Genomic DNA, 14505 nt, shown 5'->3' with positions numbered 1-14505 from the left:
ACAGGTGACCATGTGCATGGCGCCAGCCCATCAGGAAGATTGTCGATTTCTGGTGTTGCATAATTTGCATGATGCTATTGTGCTGGGTTTTCCATGGTTGCAGATACATAATCCTGTGTTGGATTGGAAGTCTATGTCTGTGACTAGTTGGGGTTGTCAGGGGGTTCATAGTGACGTTCCTGTGATGTCAATCTCCTCTTCCACCTCTTCTGAAGTTCCAGAGTTTTTGTCTGATTTTCAGGATGTATTCGATGAGCCCAAGTCCAGTTCCCTTCCACCGCATAGGGACTGTGATTGTGCTATTGACTTGATTCCAGGCTGTAAGTTCCCTAAGGGCCGACTTTTCAACCTGTCTGTGCCAGAACATACCGCCATGCGGAGCTATGTTAAGGAGTCCTTGGAGAAGGGGCATATTCGGCCATCTTCTTCGCCATTGGGAGCGGGACCTTCGAGTGGCATATAATCTTGTTCGCATTAAGCAGGGTGACGAATGAAAAACTGCGTTTAATACGCCCGAAGGCCATTTTGAATACCTTGTGATGCCATTCGGACTCTCTAATGCTCCATCTGTGTTTCAGTCCTTCATGCATGATATATTTCGGAATTATCTTGATAAATTCATGATTGTATATTTGGATGATATTTTGATTTTTTCAGATGATTGGGAGTCTCATGTGAAACAAGTCAGGATGGTATTTCAGATCCTTCGTGATAATGCCTTGTTTGTGAAGGGGTCTAAGTGCCTCTTTGGAGTACAGAAGATTTCTTTTTTGGGCTTCATTTTTTCTCCCTCATCTATAGAAATGGATCCGGTTAAGGTTCAGGCCATTCATGATTGGATCCAGCCCACATCCGTGAAGAGCCTTCAGAAATTTTTGGGCTTTGCTAATTTTTATCGCCGTTTCATTGCCAACTTCTCCAGTGTGGTTAAACCCCTGACCGATTTGACGAAGAAAGGCGCTGATGTGACGAATTGGTCCTCTGCGGCTGTTTCTGCCTTTCAGGAGCTTAAACGCCGATTTACTTCTGCCCCTGTGTTGCGTCAGCTGGATGTTTCTCTTCCTTTTCAGGTTGAGGTTGACGCTTCTGAGATTGGGGCAGGGGCCGTTTTGTCTCAGAGGAATTCTGATGGTTCCTTGATGAAACCGTGTGCCTTCTTTTCTCGAAAGTTTTCACCTGCGGAACGCAATTATGATGTCGGCAATCGCGAGTTGTTGGCTATGAAGTGGGCATTTGAGGAGTGACGACATTGGCTTGAGGGGGCCAAGCACCGTATTGTGGTCTTGACCGATCATAAGAATCTGATTTATCTCGAGTCTGCCAAACGGCTGAATCCTAGACAGGCCCGATGGTCCCTGTTTTTCTCCCGTTTTGATTTTGTGGTCTCGTATCTTCCGGGTTCTAAGAATGTTAAGGCTGATGCCCTCTCTAGGAGCTTTTTGCCTGATTCTCCTGGGGTCTTTGAGCCGGTCGGTATTCTGAAGGAAGGGGTGATTCTTTCTGCTATCTCCCCTGATTTACGACGGGTTCTTCAGGAATTTCAGGCTGATAAACCTGACCGCTGTCCAGTGGGGAAATTGTTTGTTCCTGACTAGTGTTGAGCATTCCGATACCGCAAGTATCGGGTATCGGCCGATACTTGCGGGTATCGGAATTCCGATACCGAGATCCGATACTTTTGTGGTATCGGGTATCGGTATCGAAACAACATTAATGTAAAAATGTGTAAAAGAGAGAATTAAAATAAAAAATATTGCTATACTCACCTCTCCGACGCAGCCTGGACCTTACCGAGGGAAGCGGCAGCGTTTTTTGTTTAAAATTCGCGCGTTTACTTCCTTACGTGAAGTCCCGGCTTGTGATTGGTCGCGTGCCGCCCATGTGGCGGCGACGCAACCAATCACAGCAAGCCGTGACGTAATTTCAGGTCATTCAGTATTTTAAAATTATGCTCCGGCTTTGTGATTGGTTGCGTCACAGTCACATGGGCGACGCAACCAATCACAGCAAGCCGTGACGTAATTTCAGGTCCTTAAGGATTTTAAAATTACGTCCCGGCTTTGTGATTGGTTGCGTCGCAGTCACATGGGCGACGCAACCAATCACAAGCCGTGACGTCACGGGAGGCTGGACACGCGCACATTTTAAAATGCGCGCATGTCCAGCCTCCCGTGACGTCCCGGCTTGTGATTGGTTGCGTCGCGGTCAACCAATCACAAGCCGGGAGGCTGGACACGCGCGCATTTTAAAATGCGCGCGTGTCCAGCCTCCAGTGACGTCCCGGCTTGTGATTGGTTGCGTCGCGGTCAACCAATCACAAGCCGGGAGGCTGGACACGCGCGCATTTTAAAATGCGCGCGTGTCCAGCCTCCCGTGACGTCACGGCTTGTGATTGGTTGCGTCGCCCATGTGACTGCGACGCAACCAATCACAAAGCCGGGACGTAATTTTAAAATCCTTAAGGACCTGAAATTACGTCATGGCTTGCTGTGATTGGTTGCGTCGCCCATGTGACTGCGACGCAACCAATCACAAAGCCGGAGCGTAATTTTAAAATACTGAATGACCTGAAATTACGTCACGGCTTGCTGTGATTGGTTGCGTCGCCGCCACATGGGCGGCACGCGACCAATCACAAGCCGGGACTTCACGTAAGGAAAGAAAAGCGCGAATTTTAAGCAAACAACGCTGCCGGTTCCCTCGCTGAGGTTCAGGCTGCGTCGGAGAGGTGAGTATAGCAATATTTTTTATTTTAATTCTTTCTTTTACACATTAATATGGATCCCAGGGCCTGAAGGAGAGTTTCCTCTCCTTCAGACCCTGAGAACCATCAGGAATACCGTCCGATACTTGAGTCCCATTGACTTGTATTGGTATCGGGTATCGGTATCGGATTGGATCCGATACTTTGCCGGTATCGGCCGATACTTTCCGATACCGATACTTTCAAGTATCGGACGGTATCGCTCAACACTATTCCTGACAGATGGACTAGTAAAGTGATTTCGGAGGTTCATTGTTCTGTGTTAGCTGGTCATCCTGGGATTTTTGGTACTAGAGATTTGGTTGTTAGGTCCTTTTGGTAGCCTTCTTTGCCATGGGATGTGCGTTCTTTTGTGCAGTCCTGTGGGACTTGTGCGCGGGCCAAGCCTTGCTGTTCCCGCGCTAGTGGGTTGCTTTTGCCTTTGCCGGTCCCTGAGAGGCCTTGGACCCATATTTCTATGGATTTTATTTCGTATCTTCCGGTTTCCCAGAAGATGTCAGTTATCTGGGTGGTTTGTGACCGGTTTTCTAAGATGGTTCATTTGGTACCTTTGCCTAAGTTGCCTTCCTCTTCTGATTTGGTTCCGTTGTTTTTTCAGCATGTGGTTCGTTTGCATGGCATTCCTGAGAATATTGTGTCCGATAGAGGTTCCCAGTTTGTTTCTAGGTTTTGGCGGGCCTTTTGTGCTAGGCTGGGCATTGATTTGTCTTTTTCTTCCGCATTTCATCCTCAGACAAATGGCCAAACCGAGCGAACTAATCAGACTTTGGAAACTTATTTGAGATGCTTTGTGTCTGCTGATCAGGATGATTGGGTGGCTTTCTTGCCATTGGCCGAGTTTGCCCTTAATAATCGGGCTAGTTCTGCTACCTTGGTTTCACCCTTCTTTTGTAACTCTGGTTTTCATCCTCGTTTTTCTTCGGGGCAGGTTGAGCCTTCTGATTGTCCTGGGGTGGACTCTGTGGTTGACAGGTTGCAGCAAATGTGGGCTCATGTTGTTGACAATTTGGTGTTGTCTCAGGAGGGGGCTCAGAGTTTTGCTAACCGTCGTCGGTGTGTTGGTTCCCGGCTTCGGGTTGGGGATTTGGTCTGGTTGTCTTCCCGTCATGTCCCTATGAAGTTTTCTTCCCCTAAGTTTAAGCCTCGGTTTATTGGCCCTTATAGGATTTCTGAGATTATCAATCCAGTGTCTTTTCGTTTGGCCCTTCCGGCCTCTTTTTCCATCCATAATGTTTTTCATAGATCTTTGTTACGGAAATATGTGGTGCCCGTTGTTCCCTCTGTTGATCCTCCTGCCCCAGTGTTGATTGATGGGGAGTTGGAGTATGTGGTTGAGAAGATTTTGGATTCTCGTTTTTCGAGGAGGAAGCTTCAGTATCTTGTCAAATGGAAGGGTTATGGCCAGGAGGATACTTCTTGGGTTGTTGCCTCCAATGTTCATGCTGATGATTTGGTTCGTGCCTTTCATTTGGCTCGTCCGGATCGGCCTGGGGGCTCTGGTGAGGGTTCGGTGACCCCTCCTCAAGGGGGGGTACTGTTGTGAATTCTGCTCTTGGGCTCACTCCGGTGGTTGTAAGTGGTAGCGCTGCTGTCTCTGAATCACAGTATTTATCAGGTGTGTTCACTTTCTGCAATTGTGACTGGGCTATTTAGTCTTACTTCACCCTTTAGTCAGTGCCAGTTGTCCATTGTTCCTGGAGGATTCACATCTCTGCCTGGTCTCTCCTGCTTTGCAGTTCTTTTCATCAAAGATAAGTTCTGGCCTTGATTTTTTGCTGTCCACATGCTGTGGCCTTATTGTTCAGTTCTTTTCCATGTTTTTTGTCTTGTCCAGCTTGGTCTGTATAAGGATTTGTTTAGCCAAGCTGGTATCTCTGGAGATGCAGATGTACCCTCCATATCTTTAGTTAGCTGTGGAGTTTTTGTATTTTCTGTGGTGGATATTTTCTAGTGTTTTAATACTGACCGCATAGTACTCTGTCCCATCCTTTCTATTTAGCTAGAAGTGGCCTCCTTTGCTAAATTCTGATTTCAGTCTGTGTATGCTTTTTCCCTCTCCTCTCACAGTCAATATTTGTGGGGGGCTGCCTATCCTTTGGGAATTTTCTCTGAGGCAAGATAGTTTTCCCTTTTCTATCTCTAGGGGTAATTAGTCCTCCGGCTGTGTCGAGGTGTCCAGGGAGTGCTAGGTACATTCCACGGCTACTTCTAGTTGCAGTGTTAAGTTCAGGGTCTGCGGTCAGTACAGGTACCACCTTCTCCAGAGTACGTCTCATGCTGCTCTTAGGTCACCAGATCATAACAGAGAGTATATCATATCAGAGATTTTGGTAATTGTAAGTCAACCGGTGTGGTAAACAAAGCCATGTGCACCTGCCCGAAAGTTTACATTGGTAAAACGATTAGGGAACTGAGGGTAAGGGTGGGAGAACACATGTGCGACATAAGGAATAAAAGGGACACCCCGGTGGCCCGTCATGTGAATGAAGTGCATGGGGGCAACTTGAAAGAAATTACCTTTAATATGGTGGAATTGATTAGACCTAAAAAAAGGGGTGGCAACCTGGATAAAGCCATCCAACGGAAGGAAACAGAATGGATGTATAGGCTGCAATCATTATCCCCGAAGGGGCTTAATGAGTATCTTTCATATACCTGTTTTATCTGATGTTCCCTTATTTTTGATGAATCCGTTTATGTGCTCTTGAGAGATGTTATTGTTGGGGGGTATACCTTTGAACCAAAATGGCATGTTATGGCATGTGTGTACATGCACCTCATTGTGGGTTTTGTTTATTAGGATTTGTATGTTTATATCGTATATGTTTCTATCAATAAAACTGCCATTGTCCTTTAATTACTATTTTTTTCCCCTTTGAAAAAGGTTTCCCTATTTATTTGGGTATTGGCAGGGTCAAATAGGTAATGATAGATGTTTAGCATCACTATCAGATCTTATGGGTACCTTGTGAGACTGTGTGCACTGGGATTTATATATGATTCTTGGTATCAATATCAGATCATCCCGGTACTTTATGAGACTGCGCACATTAGGATTGGTACATAAGCCTCAGTGGTATTGTAGGCGGATTGGGAGGGGATCTCCCGGTCCTGTAAAAAGTAATTCAATAATCCTGTAATACGTATTATGCGGTACAATGCCACTGGGCATGCGCAGCACCCTGGGACTCACGCTATGCGTCACAGGCAGGGGAAAGGAGACACTACTTCCGGTCCTGCGTACTGAGCTGGAACGCACGCCGCGGGATGGAACGCTGATGTGAGTCACTCTGAACGAGGAAATACTTCCGGGTATGCGTAATGCCCGGGGTCCCACGCTGGAGTGGGGTATCCGCCTCTGGGGCATGGCAGATAACATCTGATTATTCAGTTTTCTCAGCCATCGCTGATTAGCGATGGCGCTGATTGGAGCAACTGTATAGACGGGGGTATATAAGTCCGCCCGATGTGGACCGCCGGTTATGCTTTATATCCATGGCATCTGGTATCTGATGTATATGACGGGCCTCCTGATGAACCGCACCACGGAGAAACGCGTTGAGGCGTACAATATCAGGATAAGTGTTTCCCATCTTTACTATTATGTAGCCTATCGGCACATGCTGTATGGACTATTGTTGTTACGGGCCCCATCTATGGGCATTGTCTAGACTACTAGATTATCCTTTCAGGTAGAGTTGGGTTCTATATAGTATTGTATGGGCACTTTCTTTCTTCTTTTTTTGTTTGTGCATTGATACCGTTGTATTGCCGTATTGATAATCATATATGGCAAGACTGGCAATATACCCTTTGTTACTGGATAGCAACTGACAATCATGTTGATGTAAAGATTGTTATCATATATGATTGCATGTATCCTGCTTGGGTCTTTTTGTTATTTTTATTATATTTAGTTTTTTGATTTTTTTGTGACCGTTTTTTTGCTTTTTTCATTTCTGTTCTATTATCATTGTTTTCCCACCTATACAGTGGGGCAAAAAAGTATTTAGTCAGTCAGCAATAGTGCAAGTTCCACCACTTAAAAAGATGAGAGGCGTCTGTAATTTACATCATAGGTAGACCTCAACTATGGGAGACAAACTGAGAAAAAAAAATCCAGAAATTCACATTGTCTGTTTTTTTATCATTTTATTTGCATTTTATGGTGGAAAATAAGTATTTGGTCAGAAACAAAATTTCATCGCAATACTTTGTAATATATCCTTTGTTGGCAATGACAGAGGTCAAACGTTTTCTGTAAGTCTTCACAAGGTTGCCACACACTGTTGTTGGTATTTTGGCCCATTCCTCCATGCAGATCTCCTCTAGAGCAGTGATGTTTTTGGCTTTTCGCTTGGCAACACGGACTTTCAACTCCCTCCATAGGTTTTCTATAGGGTTGAGATCTGGAGACTGGCTAGGCCACTCCAGGACCTTGAAATGCTTCTTACGAAGCCACTCCTTCGTTGCCCTGGTGGTGTGCTTTGGATCATTGTCATGTTGAAAGACCCAGCCACGTTTCAACTTCAATGCCCTTGCTGATGGAAGGAGGTTTGCACTCAAAATCTCACGATACATGGCCCCATTCATTCTTTCATGTACCCGGATCAGTCGTCCTGGCCCCTTTGCAGAGAAACAGCCCCAAAGCATGATGTTTCCACCACCATGCTTTACAGTAGGTATGCTGTTTGATGGATGCAACTCAGTATTCTTTTTCCTCCAAACACGACAAGTTGTGTTTCTACCAAACAGTTCCAGTTTGGTTTCATCAGACCATAGGACATTCTCCCAAAACTCCTCTGGATCATCCAAATGCTCTCTAGCAAACTTCAGACGGGCCCGGACATGTACTGGCTTAAGCAGTGGGACACGTCTGGCACTGCAGGATCTGAGTCCATGGTGGCGTAGTGTGTTACTTATGGTAGGCCTTGTTACATTGGTCCCAGCTCTCTGCAGTTCATTCACTAGGTCCCCCCGCGTGGTTCTGGGATTTTTGCTCACCGTTCTTGTGATCATTTTGACCCCACGGGGTGGGATTTTGCGTGGAGCCCGAGATCGAGGGAGATTATCAGTGGTCTTGTGTGTCTTCCATTTTCTAATTATTGCTCCCACTGTTGATTTCTTCACTCCAAGCTGGTTGGCTATTGCAGATTCAGTCTTCCCAGCCTGGTGCAGGGCTACAATTTTGTTTCTGGTGTCCTTTGACAGCTCTTTGGTCTTCACCATAGTGGAGTTTGGAGTCAGACTGTTTGAGGGTGTGCACAGGTGTCTTTTTATACTGATAACAAGTTTAAACAGGTGCCATTACTACAGGTAATGAGTGGAGGAAAGAGGAGACTCTTAAAGAAGAACTTACAGGTCTGTGAGAGCCAGAAATCTTGATTGTTTGTTTCTGACCAAATACTTATTTTCCACCATAAAATGCAAATAAAATGATAAAAAAACAGACAATGTGAATTTCTGGATTTTTTTTTCTCAGTTTGTCTCCCATAGTTGAGGTCTACCTATGATGTAAATTACAGACGCCTCTCATCTTTTTAAGTGGTGGAACTTGCACTATTGCTGACTGACTAAATACTTTTTTGCCCCACTGTATATCAGGGTGAGAAAGGGCAGTGAGGGTTAGTCCACGTTAAGTGGGGGCGCCAAAAAAGCGTTATCTAGGGTGTCAACCTCCACAGCAAGGCAGGTGACAGTTAGGATATTGCAGGGTATGTGCTAGTCGTGGTCACTTTTTTAGCTATTTTTGGCAGATTCCGTTTTTGCCAGGAGAACACTGGGATAGGTGTAATTTTATATGGATATATAATAAAAGTTGTTTTTTTAAGGGAATATATGTTTACTACTGTTTTTTTTGAGTTCCCATGATGATTTGGATATGTTAGATGATGGCACCATAATAACACCCCGGCAGCAGGCATGCTATCTGGATGTTACATTTGACACCAATCTCTCCTTTACTTCCCATATACAATCTCTTGCCCGCTAGTGCCGCTTACACCTAAAGAACATCTCTAAAATCTTCCCTTTTCTCACCATGGAAACCACAAAAACCCTCACAGTTGCCCTGATCCACTCCCGCCTTGACTACTGTAATGCTCTATTAATTGGCCTCTCTCTAACTCGACTTTTCCCCTCTCCAGTCCATCCTTAATGCAGCAGCCAGGGTTGTCCATCTGGCTAATCGTTACTCGGACATGTCGGCTCTTCGCCAGTCGTTACACTGGCTGCCCATTCATTATAGGATCCAATTCAAAGTACTTGTTCTCACCCACAAAGCTCTTCACAGTGCAGCACCCCCTTACATCTCCTCCCTTATTTCTGTCTATTGGCCTAACCGACTGCTGTGCTCTTCAAATGACTTTCACTAGGTGTGCCCTCAAAACATATTTGTTCAGAGCGGCCTATCACTTTCCCTAATCAAAGTAATTTTATGTGTAAGGGCGCGGGTGTAGCCCATTCACTATCTCCATCTATCCCCCACTCCTTCAAGATGGCTGAACCATCATTGTGAATACATCATTGTAAATAAGTTCCTGTACTTTGTATCTCCCCCACCTCATTGTAGATTGTAAGCTCTCACGAGCAGGGTCATCTTATTTTGTTTTAATTATTGTATTTTTAACGTTGTTACTTATGACTTACATTTGAAAATGTTACACTGTAAAGCGCTGCGGAATATGTTGGCGCTATATGAATAAAGATTATTATTATTATTACATAGTATACAGTGTCAGTGTACATATAATATGGTGATTACTGGTGACATTATACACAGGACCTCTGTATATAGTATACAGTGTATAGTGTCAGTGTACAGGTAACACACTGACTCAACAGTGGCGTCTCTAGCTGAAGTTCTTCATCTTTGCTTTTCTTTTTCATCCAGCACAGACCGCCGTCACAACTTCCAGCCAGGACTCGACTCAGTATAAAATAACACAGTTACCCGTAGCACAGCCTCCAGAGCACATTCCACACTTTTCCCCTTTCTTCTACACTACACATTTGAATACAGACGTGCACCCTCCATCAATATATAATTGGCTATTATGCCACCCACCATTCCAAATATAAATGATAATCCGCCACTGTGCCCCCACTTACTATACATAGCCACTTTCCCCATTAAATATGTAAATTAATTAGCACCTGTACTCTTTCCCCAATTCATAACCACCAGTCATCCTCAACGCCCCCCACTATGTACCTCCCGCTCTAACCCTAACCCCAATTCATTATATTTACATGCCCTTACCTCCCCAATTCATTGTCATGTCTTTCTCTCCCACGCTCTATTCATTATCAACTGCTTTACCCCACATTCCATACATCATTTACTCCCCATCCTCAAAATGTATCATTAGTTGCTCTTCCCTTAGATCATCATTTGCTCTCCCCACCTCCCACTTTCAATTCATCATTTGCTCTTCCCACCCCCACCTTCAATTAAATTGCTCTCCCCCTTCCCTCACACTCAATTCATCATTTGCAGTCCTCCTCATCCCGCACTTCATCATTTGCAGTCCCCTTTCCCCTCCCCACTTCATCATTTGCAGTCCCCCTCACTTCATCATTTGCAGTCCCCTATCACTCCTCACTTCATCTGCAGTCCCCCTTACTTAATCATTTTCAACCCCCTATTCCCCTCTCATTTCATCATGTGCAGTTCCCCCTCAGATACACTTCATCATGTGCAGTCTTCCCCCCACTTCATCATGTGCGGTCCCTCTTACCCTCCACTTCATCATGTGCAGTCCCCCTTCCCATTTCATCATGTGCAGTCCCCCTTACCCCCAACTTCATCATGTGCAGTCTCCCTTACATCCAATTCATCATGTGCAGTCCCCCCTTACCCCCTACTTCATCATGTGCAGTCCACTTTACCCCCCACTTCATCATGTGCAGTCCCCCTTACTCCCCCACTTCATCATGTGCAGTCCCCCTCCTCCACTTCATCAAGCACAGTCCCCTTACCCCCACTTCATCATGTGCAGTCCCCCTTACTCCCCCACTTCATCATGTGCAGTCCCCCTCTCCCCACTTCATCAAGTACAGTCCTTTTACCCCCACTTCATCATGTGCAGTACCCATTACCCCCTTCATCAAGTCCATTCCCCATTACCCCCACTTCATCATGTGCAGTCCCCTTCCCCCACTTCATGTGCAGTCCCCCTTACTCCCTCTTCATCATGTGCAGTCCCTTTTACCCTCACTTCACCATGTTCAGTCCCTCTTACCCACCACTTCATCATATGCAGCCCCCCTTACTCCCCCACTTTATCATGTGCAGTCACCCTCACCTTTTATAAGGAAAACAAAAACATTTTTATACTTACCTCACAGTCATTCCCCAGCAGCACAGCTCTGCTTTCAGCATCCGGTATATGTGAGCTCAGGAGTGGGAGCTGTGCAGCCGTCAATGTAAGATGCCGTGCACAGCTCCGACAAAGCTCCCGGGTCCCAGAGCCGACTTGTGCACCGCAGCACTCTAGTGCACGATGGGGCCTGGTGAGTAGAAGCACAAAAGCTGGGCCCTGGACCTGCGGGCTCCCCTCTGTACTTCTGCTCACCAGGCCCAATACAGCAGTAAGGGCAGTAATGATGGCGGCCCTGCTGGGAGTCATTGAAAAGTCTAAGAATGGCTGGTCAGTCACATCGACTTAATGCCAAAAACATACGGAGAGTGATGGTTTTGCAATGAATACCGGAAGCTGAATGAGGTCTCTAAGTTCGATACATATCTGATGTCCAGTGTTGATGAACTGATTGAAAGATACCAAAAAAGAAAAAAGGCAAAAAGAAGGGAGCGGCACCGTCACTGACACAGAGGTTCTTCCAAAACCACAATCAGGGTGTAATGTGAAATTCATGAAATGGCTAGCCGCCTAATACAATCGTCGGTGCTCTTCTGAAACAACATCCATCTGTGCGATCCATATGCAAGAAAAATTAAGAAGGCACTCACCGATCTTCAGAAAATCAACACTTTATTTCATCTTCAGATAAAATTCATGGCCGGGGGAGTAGGAGCCGGAGCTCGTGTGAGCAGGGGAGGACGAAGGCCATTTCGCGCTGTGCATGCGCTTCTACGGGTCAGTTTGTGCAAGGACAGAGCGGCAGAAATAGTGTGCTGGCCATCACACACACCCCCACCAAACCCCTCCCACAAACCAAGAAATACACTGTGATTAAAATAACACATATTAAAAACAAAACAAAATACATATGAATACCGGTACTTAAGAAATGATTTTGGCTGGAGCATTAAGCATATGTTTCTGTCATCAAAATAAGACAGTAAATTATCCGCAAAGAACACCACCAATCACCTTCCCAAACCACCGGACCTACAGACCAAGTAATAACACTACCACTGCGCACCCACTACTGCAAATACTACAGAAATACCGACATGTCTATCCTATCGTTAAAGCCTAGCGGTCCCATTGCGCCAGTGCGCATGATCCATCTCGCTTCACATCTTAGGAGCAAATTATCCAAATTTCCCCTTTGAACAGGCAGACTGACCTTCTCGATCCCAGCAAAAGTAAGTACCCTTGAATTGCCATCATGCTTCTTCACATGAAAAATCAGGCACGGCCTTGTTTTGTTTTTAATATGTGCTATTTTAATCACAGTGTATTTCTTGGTTTGTGGGAGGGGTTTGGTGGGGGTGTGTGTGATGGCCAGCACACTATTTCCGCCGCTCTGTCCTTGCACAAACTGACCCGTAGAAGCGCAAGCACAGTGCGAAACGGCCGTCGTCCTCCCCTGCTCACACGAGCTCCGGCTCCTACTCCCCCGGCCATGAATTTTATCTGAAGATGAAATAAAGTGTTGATTTTCTGAAGATCGGTGAGTGCCTTCTTAATTTTTCTTGCACATGAATCGAACTGATTGAAAGGCTAGGGCCAGCCTGGCACATTACCACTCTTGACCTCCCAAAATGGTATTGGCAAATTGCCCTATCCAAAGATGTTAAGGAGAAGATGGCCTTCTCAATGCCAGATGGATGTTTCCAGTACACAAGGATTCCATTGGGTTGCAAGGAGCTCTGGCCACCTTCCAGAAAGCCATGGACTGGATCCGAGCTCCCCATAAGAAGTACGCAGCAGCTTACCTGGATGACATTGTGATGTTCAACCAGGATTGAGGAAGCCATCTGAGCAAAACCAGAACAATCTTGGCAGTTGTGCTCTACTACAGACGGTTTCCCTAACTTTGCCATGATAGCCGCCCCTTCATCGGACCTCCTTAAAGTGACAAAGTCAGTTATGTCTGAGTGGTCTCCAGAAGCTAAGATGGCCTTTCAGAAACTGATGCTAGCCCTATGTAAGCAGCCACTGTTGTTGGCACAGAATGTCTCCAAGGAGTTTATGGTCCAAATGGAACATCTGGCTGCTATCTTGTCTTAGGAGGTGAACAGGGAAGAGCACCACATAAGGTAACTAAGTTGGCAGCGGTTTTCCTGCGAGAAAAACTACTCCATAGTGGAGAAGGAATGTTTGGCGATCAAGTGGGCTTTGGACATTTTAAGGTACTACCTCTTAAGCAGGAAGTTCAGGTTAGTGTCAGACCATTCCCTATTTAGGCGGATATGGGAGAAGAAGGGGAACAATCACTGAGTGACCAGGTGGTTCCTAGCAGTTCAAGATTTTAGCTTCCATGTAGAGTATAGGTCCGGGAAACTACATTACAATGCTGACCCTCCACTGTCCATTGTTTGATGGCAAGCACCCCGGCTTTGGGCAGAGCGAGAAGGTATATGAGATGGCCGCTGGATAATTCCTCGAGGAGAAATATGTATCATCGAGGTTGGCAGCCATGGTCCAAGGAGAGCCTGGAGGGGTGTAACTAAAGAACACCTGGCTCTTCACTAGATCCCCTGATAGTGTGGTTAGACTTGAACCTAGGTGGATGCCAGTTTTACTTCAGAACAGACCGAAAAGCTGAGGCAGCAGACCCTCAAGAGTACAGGGAAGTAGGACCAGCCAGGAACTGGTTAGTAGGATGTATGCGGCAGGTAGACAGATGTGGGATCAGGCACAAGCAGGACTGTTACAGGAACATGAAACAGCCACAGGTACAGGATCACTGGTGAATGTACATTGGACCAGGTTCAGACGGATCAGGAGAAAGACTAGGCACAGGCAGGATGAGGAAAGGTGTAAGTACAGCGGGATGGACAGGATCAGGAGCAGACAGGGCAGTCATGATCATGTAAGTAGGACTGACAGGATCAGATACTGAGAGCACAGGTATGATGACCTTACAGCTAGGTAACAAGGAAGCAAAAGAGACAAAAAGAGTAACCATAAACCACCAATAAGAGTAAAGCAAGATCATATATTGAAATATTACATACTAAAACATTTCTGACTTTACTAATGAATGCACAAATGAATCCATTAAAGAGAAATAAAGGATGGAGGGCTACATTGAAATCCAATACATTAAGCAGCACCTAATGTGCAGAACACCAAACACTTTGTAAGAGGCCAGTTGGCCATAAACATTGGTTGAGACAAGGGGCAGTTGGTTAATTGAGGTATCGCTTACCTATAGTTATGGAGAAATCAGTGAAGCCCACCAACACTGCCCCAATGAGTGTTTGGCGTGTTGCTTTCTCAAGTGGAGATATGCTATTTGAATTTTGTCCTGTTGAAACTAGATAATATGATATAGACTGATAACTGAAGTTTCTTAGACACCTACCAATAGGGAAGGGTTCCTTA

This window comes from Ranitomeya variabilis, chromosome 4 (assembly GCF_051348905.1).
Source record: "Ranitomeya variabilis isolate aRanVar5 chromosome 4, aRanVar5.hap1, whole genome shotgun sequence".
Taxonomy (NCBI): Eukaryota; Metazoa; Chordata; class Amphibia; order Anura; family Dendrobatidae; genus Ranitomeya; species Ranitomeya variabilis.
The sequence above is the reverse complement of the archived record's forward strand: the minus strand, read 5'-3'. Positions refer to the sequence as shown.